Below are 9302 nucleotides of genomic sequence, written 5' to 3'. Positions count from 1 at the left end.
CTGCCGTGTATAGCCAATGCACAATTTTTGGTCTTAGTCCCCACTTTTTCCCTATTGCCTTTTTGCACGAGTTCAAAGCTACCGTGGCTTTTCTCGCCCTCTCTTCAATATTAAGCCTAAAATTCAGCTTCCTGTCCAAAATAACGCCAAGGTATTTTGCACACTCACCAAAGGGAATTTGCGATCTTTGCAGTACATGACTATTTCTGTCTTTGCTGGATTTACACCAAGACCATTATCTTTCGCCCATTTCTCAGTCATCCGGAGAGCTCTCTGTATAATATCTCTGATTGTGGATGGGAATTTTCCCCTGACTGCTAGCGCCACATCATCTGCGTATGCCACCACTTTTATCCTTTCTTTTTCTAGAGAAACCAGAAGGTTGTTTATAGCAACATTCCAAAGAAGAGGTGATAGAACTCCTCCTTGGGGAGTGCCTCTGTTCACATACCTTTGTATGTTTGCTTGCCCTAGTGTGGCTGAAATACGTCTCTTTATTAGAAGTTCGTCTAACAGCCTAAGTATACCTAGATCAACATTGAGAGTTGTCAGTCCATTTAATATCGAGCTCGAATGGACATTATTGAACGCCCCTTCGATGTCTAGAAACGCCACGATTGTGTATTCTTTGACAGATAGTGAGCTTTCAATAAAGCTGACCAGTTCATGCAATGCGGTCTCAGTAGACCTGCCCTTCGAGTATGCATGCTGTCGTTTCGAGAGCAAACTTGAATCCACGCTAGTTCTAAGATACATGTCTATCATCCTCTCCAGGGTCTTAAGTAGGAATGAGGATAAGCTGATTGGTCGGAAATCCTTCGCACTCGAGTGAGAGGCTTTTCCTGCTTTAGGTATGAAGACGACTTTTGTTTCCCTCCACTTTTCTGGAATATATGCTAAGTTTACACATTGTTTATATATCACCGTCAACCAGGGGATAATTCTTTCAACCACTGCCTGTAACTCCGCCGGAGTAATTCCATCAGGTCCGGGGGATTTGAATGGTCCAAAGCTATTTAAAGCCCATTTTATTCTAGATTCCGACACAATTTCCTCGATAGGAAGTGATCGCCGAGCCTCTGTTACACCGCCGGAACATGGTTCAACCGTCTGATTTCCAGGGAAGTGTGTGTCCAAAAGTACCTCCAACGTCTCCTCACTGGACGTTGTCCAATTTCCCTCCGACGTTTTAATGAAACCTGGAGCGGTGTTAGTGGATGCTAGTACCTTCCGTAGTCTGGAAGCCTCTGACGTATTCTCAATACTGCTACAGTAATCATCCCAAGAGTTTTGTTGAGACCTTCTCAGTTCTCGTTTATATTCTCTCAGATTCATCTTGTAAGTGTCCCAATCCTCCGGAGCTCTTGTGGACTTTGCTTTGTTAAAGAGCTTCCTGCAGGATTTCCTCATATTACTTAACTCCGTAGTCCACCATGGCGGCCGATTTTTTCCCCTTGGCTTTCCCCTAGGGCAAGCAGCTTTCAGTGAAATGTTGAAGGCCTTCGTAATCCGCTCCACTGCGTGTTCGATATCTTGCACAGTGCTCATATTTGTCTCCGGCATTTCCGGTATCATCAAATTGAACGATTCCCTATACCTATTCCAATCAGCTTTCCTAACATTTGGCGGAAATATGGTCTTTGAAGTACGAACAGCCAATCTGAAACTGATGTAGCGATGATCTGAGAAGCTATGTTCCCTCAAAACTTGCCACTCAGATATCTTATCATTCAGTTCCGGAGAGGTCAACGTTACGTCCAAAACCTCTTGTCTATTCCTGGTGACGAAGGTTGGTGCATCTCCCTTATTGCAAACTACCAGGTTAGTACGCAAAATAAACTCTATTAGCGACTCTCCCCTTGCATTAGTATCACTACTTCCCCAAATACTATGATGTGCATTTGCATCGCATCCCATAATGAGCTTTGTCTTTGTTTTTAGTGACTCCTCAACTAAGGTCTTAACGGCACAGGGTGGCATATCCCTATCATGTCCCATGTAGACCGAAGACACCCAATATTTGCATGTGGATATCTCTAGACTGGCTACGACAGTATCTGCATTGCTCAATGAAGGAAGCAGAAACAAGTTTAGTTCGTTTTTAGCAATTATACATGCTCGATTTATATCGTTACCGGTATTATGCAAAAGTTTGAAACCCGGAGTGCTTAATTCACAGATCTTGTTCTTATATATGTATGGTTCTTGAATAAGAACTATATCTATGTCTCCTTTCATCAGGAGAACTTTTAAGGCAGCACAAGCGGCCTTACAATGGTGAAGATTTATCTGGAGGAACCGTAGAACCATCCAAATTTTCAACCACCGTCACATCAGCCGCTTCAATTGAGTCATCAAGAGCTTCCTCTTCACAGATCTCGGTGACTCTCGCAACAGTCCGCAGTTCAGCTTTGGTGAGGCTTGAGCCTGTAGAAACTTCCCGCATATGATTTTCGCCATAGTCTGCCGGTTTTATGTCTCCTTCGGCTTCGCTAGGAGATTTTTTCACTGCTGACTCTACCGGTGGCTTGTCCGTTTCGGTATCCTTTGGCTGATCGCTTTTGTATACCTTCATATGGATATCATGAAAGCCATAACTTACGCGTCCTTGGGTCTGGGCTAGATGTGGCAGCGACTCTATGTTTAATATAAACACCGCATGTCGTCTTGGTCCATCCACCTCATCCAAACGACCAACCTTCCAATCGGCGGTTGGAAGATCTGGGTTACATTCTTTTAGTCTCTCTAGTATTGACTCAGGATCAGGAGGGTTTGCCGGTATCCATGCATGTGCTCTAGGTTTAGCCGGTATGTCTTTTTTATCGACTAACTCCAAAGCGGCTCCTTCCCAAACTTCACCAATTAGCATCAATGCAGCTTTAAAGCAATCCATAGACCTCTGGTCTGCAAAAGCTATTAACTTATATCGTCCTTGATACCATCCAGCATCTTGCTGTCGAGGACTTGGTCCGGGAAACTTTTTTCGCACCTCTGAGTAGACACCAGACATCGCGTTCTCAATTTCCCCCCATTTTTGCTTTGGAATCATACCGTCCAATGCTCCTTTATTAATAATAGCCATCACAAGGCTGTCTTTTGCAACTGAGGCAAACGATCTTTGATCCCGTTTAGAGGATGGTAGCTCATCCGGTGATCGTTCCCTTTTTCCAGCTTCAAGAATTCCTTGAGCCCATTTTAAGGAATCGCTTTGCTTAGCCGACAACGTGCTTGGGTCGACTGATCCTAATTTCTTTAGGATAAACAAAGCATTTCTTCGTTCCTTGAATCTCTTTCGAGAGGGATTGCCTCCTTTTGATGTCGTCACCTTAGAAAAGGTCCGACTTGCCAAAGTGTCACCGCCAGTCGACCCGTCTACAGGTCGACTAATTGGGCCTGACTCTTGGTCGCTGCCCAAATTTATAACTTCAGTCGTTACCCGTCCACTGGGCCCTGAAGTTAGCAACCCAGTGGATGACTTTGAATTTCGCTGCATGGTGGTTTATTATTTCCACCACACATGAAATTCGTAATAAGTACTTATTACGATGAAATACTCCGCTATTAGAAAACACGTCCGTTCAGTTCGACGGTTGAATATAAACCGATCACCAGATTTGACCCCCGGAGCCTCTTGGAAGACCAACATTCATCTGATTCAGTTGAAATTTGGTACGTGGTGTTAATATATGGCCTCAAACACCCATGCAAAAATTGGTCGAAATCGGTCCATAATTATGTATAGCCCCCATATAAACCGATCCCCAGATTTGACCTCCGGAGCCCCTTGGAAGAGCAAAATTCATCCGATTCGGTTGAAATTTGGTACATGATGTTAGTATATGATATCCAACAAACCATGCAGGAATTGGTTCATATCAGTCCATAATTATATATAGCCCCATATAAACCCATCCCCAGATTTAGTTTTGGAGCCTCTTGGAGAAACAAAATTCATCCGATCTGATTGAAATTTGGTACGTGGTGTTAGTATATGATATTTAACAACCATGCCAAAAGTGGTCCATATCAGTCCATAATCATATATAGCCCCCATATAAACCGATCCCGAGATTTGGTTTTGGAGCCTCTTGGAGGAGCAATTTTTATCCGAGTCAGTTGAAATTTGGTACATTGTTCTAGTATATGGCAGTTAACAACCATGCCTAACTGGATCCATCCAATACCATCCGACCTACAGCAATAACAACTATTTGTGCCAACTTTCAAGTCGATAGCTTGTTTCGTTCGGAAGTTAGCATAATTTCAACAGACGGACGAACGGACGGACATAGCTAGATCGACTCAGAATTTTACCACGACCCAGAATATATACTTGATGGGGTCTTAGACCAATATTTCGATGTGTTACAAACGAAATGACAAAATTAATATACCCTCCATCCTATGGTGGAGGGTATAAAAATGAAATTTCGCAAAAGTGAATTTATGATTTATCGGTCGATATATATGTATTAAAGGTATAGGAAAATTTTATTTTGGTTCATATTTACATCAGGGTAAAACTCTGGCTTCTGGGGCCATTTAATCTATATCCAAAATCAAAAGGACATAAAACAAAATTTGTGCCAAATTTTATGTATATTGGACTAAAACTTCGACCCGGAAGGACTTTGATTACAAAAATGTGTTCACAGACAGACGGACATGGTTATATAGATTCAGGGAACGATCCTGAGCAATATCGCCAAAGACTTCATGTGTCTATCTCGTCTCCTTCCGGGTGTTGCAAACATATACACTAATTTATAATATCCTGTTCCACAGTGTTGCGCAGGGCATAAATACGATAATATGTTACTATGAACTACACAGCAAAAAGCGTCGCCAAAAAGTAGTGAAATGGTTCTTTTTGGATTTGGATTTGGATGCAAAATTGGCGCAGAAGCGATTAATTTAACTTGGACTTGTCATAGGACGGATGTCCACCATTTTTTCAGTCGTTGCACTGAATTTGCATAACTTCTTAAGGTGATCCGAATTCAGTGTGTTGGATATGAATTAAAAAATTTTGTGATATTTTTCCAAATAAATAATTTTTATATTTTTTTTATGATTTTTAATGCATTCTAATGCTTGTCTGAAACGTTTGACCTCAAATATTTTCAAAAATTCGCAATTTTTCTAGATTGGATTTAGCTTTTTTTCGACATAATTTAAATAATTTTTACAATCTTATTTATTCTTACTCTGTTTTTATCCTACACCGAAAAAAAACATTTACGTGATATTAAAGATTACGCAACCTCAATTGTAGGATGCGCAATTTACACACTATTAAGCACAAATTTCTTTCAAATAATGAAATTTTTATTAAAAGAAAGTTTACAAGTTTTGCTTAAAATTGTTGTTTTTTCATTAAATTTAGGACACACATTTTGAAAATTTCTGTCCCTTCGTTAAAGTTGCATGTCTAAGGCAAATTTTCCCTAAAGTAAAGAAACACATTTTTGTTTTAAATAAATCGTCCTTCAATTAACTGAAATATTGAATCTTTAGATTTAAGATAAAAAAGCTTCAAATATAGGCTAAGACTTTTGAGGATTTAGCATTTTTGGTTTAAAGGAGTGCTTAATTCACAGATCTTGTTCTTATATATGTATGGTTCTTGAATAAGAACTATATCTATGTCTCCTTTCATCAGGAGAACTTTTAAGGCAGCACAAGCGGCCTTACAATGGTGAAGATTTATCTGGAGGAACCGTAGAACCATCCAAATTTTCAACCACCGTCACATCAGCCGCTTCAATTGAGTCATCAAGAGCTTCCTCTTCACAGATCTCGGTGACTCTCGCAACAGTCCGCAGTTCAGCTTTGGTGAGGCTTGAGCCTGTAGAAACTTCCCGCATATGATTTTCGCCATAGTCTGCCGGTTTTATGTCTCCTTCGGCTTCGCTAGGAGATTTTTTCACTGCTGACTCTACCGGTGGCTTGTCCGTTTCGGTATCCTTTGGCTGATCGCTTTTGTATACCTTCATATGGATATCATGAAAGCCATAACTTACGCGTCCTTGGGTCTGGGCTAGATGTGGCAGCGACTCTATGTTTAATATAAACACCGCATGTCGTCTTGGTCCATCCACCTCATCCAAACGACCAACCTTCCAATCGGCGGTTGGAAGATCTGGGTTACATTCTTTTAGTCTCTCTAGTATTGACTCAGGATCAGGAGGGTTTGCCGGTATCCATGCATGTGCTCTAGGTTTAGCCGGTATGTCTTTTTTATCGACTAACTCCAAAGCGGCTCCTTCCCAAACTTCACCAATTAGCATCAATGCAGCTTTAAAGCAATCCATAGACCTCTGGTCTGCAAAAGCTATTAACTTATATCGTCCTTGATACCATCCAGCATCTTGCTGTCGAGGACTTGGTCCGGGAAACTTTTTTCGCACCTCTGAGTAGACACCAGACATCGCGTTCTCAATTTCCCCCCATTTTTGCTTTGGAATCATACCGTCCAATGCTCCTTTATTAATAATAGCCATCACAAGGCTGTCTTTTGCAACTGAGGCAAACGATCTTTGATCCCGTTTAGAGGATGGTAGCTCATCCGGTGATCGTTCCCTTTTTCCAGCTTCAAGAATTCCTTGAGCCCATTTTAAGGAATCGCTTTGCTTAGCCGACAACGTGCTTGGGTCGACTGATCCTAATTTCTTTAGGATAAACAAAGCATTTCTTCGTTCCTTGAATCTCTTTCGAGAGGGATTGCCTCCTTTTGATGTCGTCACCTTAGAAAAGGTCCGACTTGCCAAAGTGTCACCGCCAGTCGACCCGTCTACAGGTCGACTAATTGGGCCTGACTCTTGGTCGCTGCCCAAATTTATAACTTCAGTCGTTACCCGTCCACTGGGCCCTGAAGTTAGCAACCCAGTGGATGACTTTGAATTTCGCTGCATGGTGGTTTATTATTTCCACCACACATGAAATTCGTAATAAGTACTTATTACGATGAAATACTCCGCTATTAGAAAACACGTCCGTTCAGTTCGACGGTTGAATATAAACCGATCACCAGATTTGACCCCCGGAGCCTCTTGGAAGACCAACATTCATCTGATTCAGTTGAAATTTGGTACGTGGTGTTAATATATGGCCTCAAACACCCATGCAAAAATTGGTCGAAATCGGTCCATAATTATGTATAGCCCCCATATAAACCGATCCCCAGATTTGACCTCCGGAGCCCCTTGGAAGAGCAAAATTCATCCGATTCGGTTGAAATTTGGTACATGATGTTAGTATATGATATCCAACAAACCATGCAGGAATTGGTTCATATCAGTCCATAATTATATATAGCCCCATATAAACCCATCCCCAGATTTAGTTTTGGAGCCTCTTGGAGAAACAAAATTCATCCGATCTGATTGAAATTTGGTACGTGGTGTTAGTATATGATATTTAACAACCATGCCAAAAGTGGTCCATATCAGTCCATAATCATATATAGCCCCCATATAAACCGATCCCGAGATTTGGTTTTGGAGCCTCTTGGAGGAGCAATTTTTATCCGAGTCAGTTGAAATTTGGTACATTGTTCTAGTATATGGCAGTTAACAACCATGCCTAACTGGATCCATCCAATACCATCCGACCTACAGCAATAACAACTATTTGTGCCAACTTTCAAGTCGATAGCTTGTTTCGTTCGGAAGTTAGCATAATTTCAACAGACGGACGAACGGACGGACATAGCTAGATCGACTCAGAATTTTACCACGACCCAGAATATATACTTGATGGGGTCTTAGACCAATATTTCGATGTGTTACAAACGAAATGACAAAATTAATATACCCTCCATCCTATGGTGGAGGGTATAAAAATGAAATTTCGCAAAAGTGAATTTATGATTTATCGGTCGATATATATGTATTAAAGGTATAGGAAAATTTTATTTTGGTTCATATTTACATCAGGGTAAAACTCTGGCTTCTGTGGCCATTTAATCTATATCCAAAATCAAAAGGACATAAAACAAAATTTGTGCCAAATTTTATGTATATTGGACTAAAACTTCGACCCGGAAGGACTTTGATTACAAAAATGTGTTCACAGACAGACGGACATGGTTATATAGATTCAGGGAACGATCCTGAGCAATATCGCCAAAGACTTCATGTGTCTATCTCGTCTCCTTCCGGGTGTTGCAAACATATACACTAATTTATAATATCCTGTTCCACAGTGTTGCGCAGGGCATAAATACGATAATATGTTACTATGAACTACACAGCAAAAAGCGTCGCCAAAAAGTAGTGAAATGGTTCTTTTTGGATTTGGATTTGGATGCAAAATTGGCGCAGAAGCGATTAATTTAACTTGGACTTGCCATAGGACGGATGTCCACCATTTTTTCAGTCGTTGCACTGAATTTGCATAACTTCTTAAGGTGATCCGAATTCAGTGTGTTGGATATGAATTAAAAAATTTTGTGATATTTTTCCAAATAAATAATTTTTATATTTTTTTTATGATTTTTAATGCATTCTAATGCTTGTCTGAAACGTTTGACCTCAAATATTTTCAAAAATTCGCAATTTTTCTAGATTGGATTTAGCTTTTTTTCGACATAATTTAAATAATTTTTACAATCTTATTTATTCTTACTCTGTTTTTATCCTACACCGAAAAAAAACATTTACGTGATATTAAAGATTACGCAACCTCAATTGTAGGATGCGCAATTTACACACTATTAAGCACAAATTTCTTTCAAATAATGAAATTTTTATTAAAAGAAAGTTTACAAGTTTTGCTTAAAATTGTTGTTTTTTCATTAAATTTAGGACACACATTTTGAAAATTTCTGTCCCTTCGTTAAAGTTGCATGTCTAAGGCAAATTTTCCCTAAAGTAAAGAAACACATTTTTGTTTTAAATAAATCGTCCTTCAATTAACTGAAATATTGAATCTTTAGATTTAAGATAAAAAAGCTTCAAATATAGGCTAAGACTTTTGAGGATTTAGCATTTTTGGTTTAAAGTTCTTTTTTTTTGGAATTAAGAAAATATTTTCTACTTCGTAGTATCCGTCCTAATTTGGATTTTTAATTGGCATTTGTTTGTTAGAATGAAAATTCGATAAATGAGATATGTATCCTTATTTTAATTTTATAGATCCTAGATTTAAAGCCAGATAGGTCGCAACAGATAAATCCGCATTTTTGGCTGGGAATCAATACAAAAATCTTTAAAAAAGGTCAAAATCTTTGGATCCAAGTAAACTTTTTTTGAGTGTATTTGAAATAAAAAAATTACCAATTAAACACATGAAATTAGCTA

This window comes from Haematobia irritans, chromosome 4, assembly GCF_050003625.1.
Source record: "Haematobia irritans isolate KBUSLIRL chromosome 4, ASM5000362v1, whole genome shotgun sequence".
NCBI classification, from domain to species: domain Eukaryota; kingdom Metazoa; phylum Arthropoda; class Insecta; order Diptera; family Muscidae; genus Haematobia; species Haematobia irritans.
Note: the sequence above shows the minus strand (reverse complement) of the source record.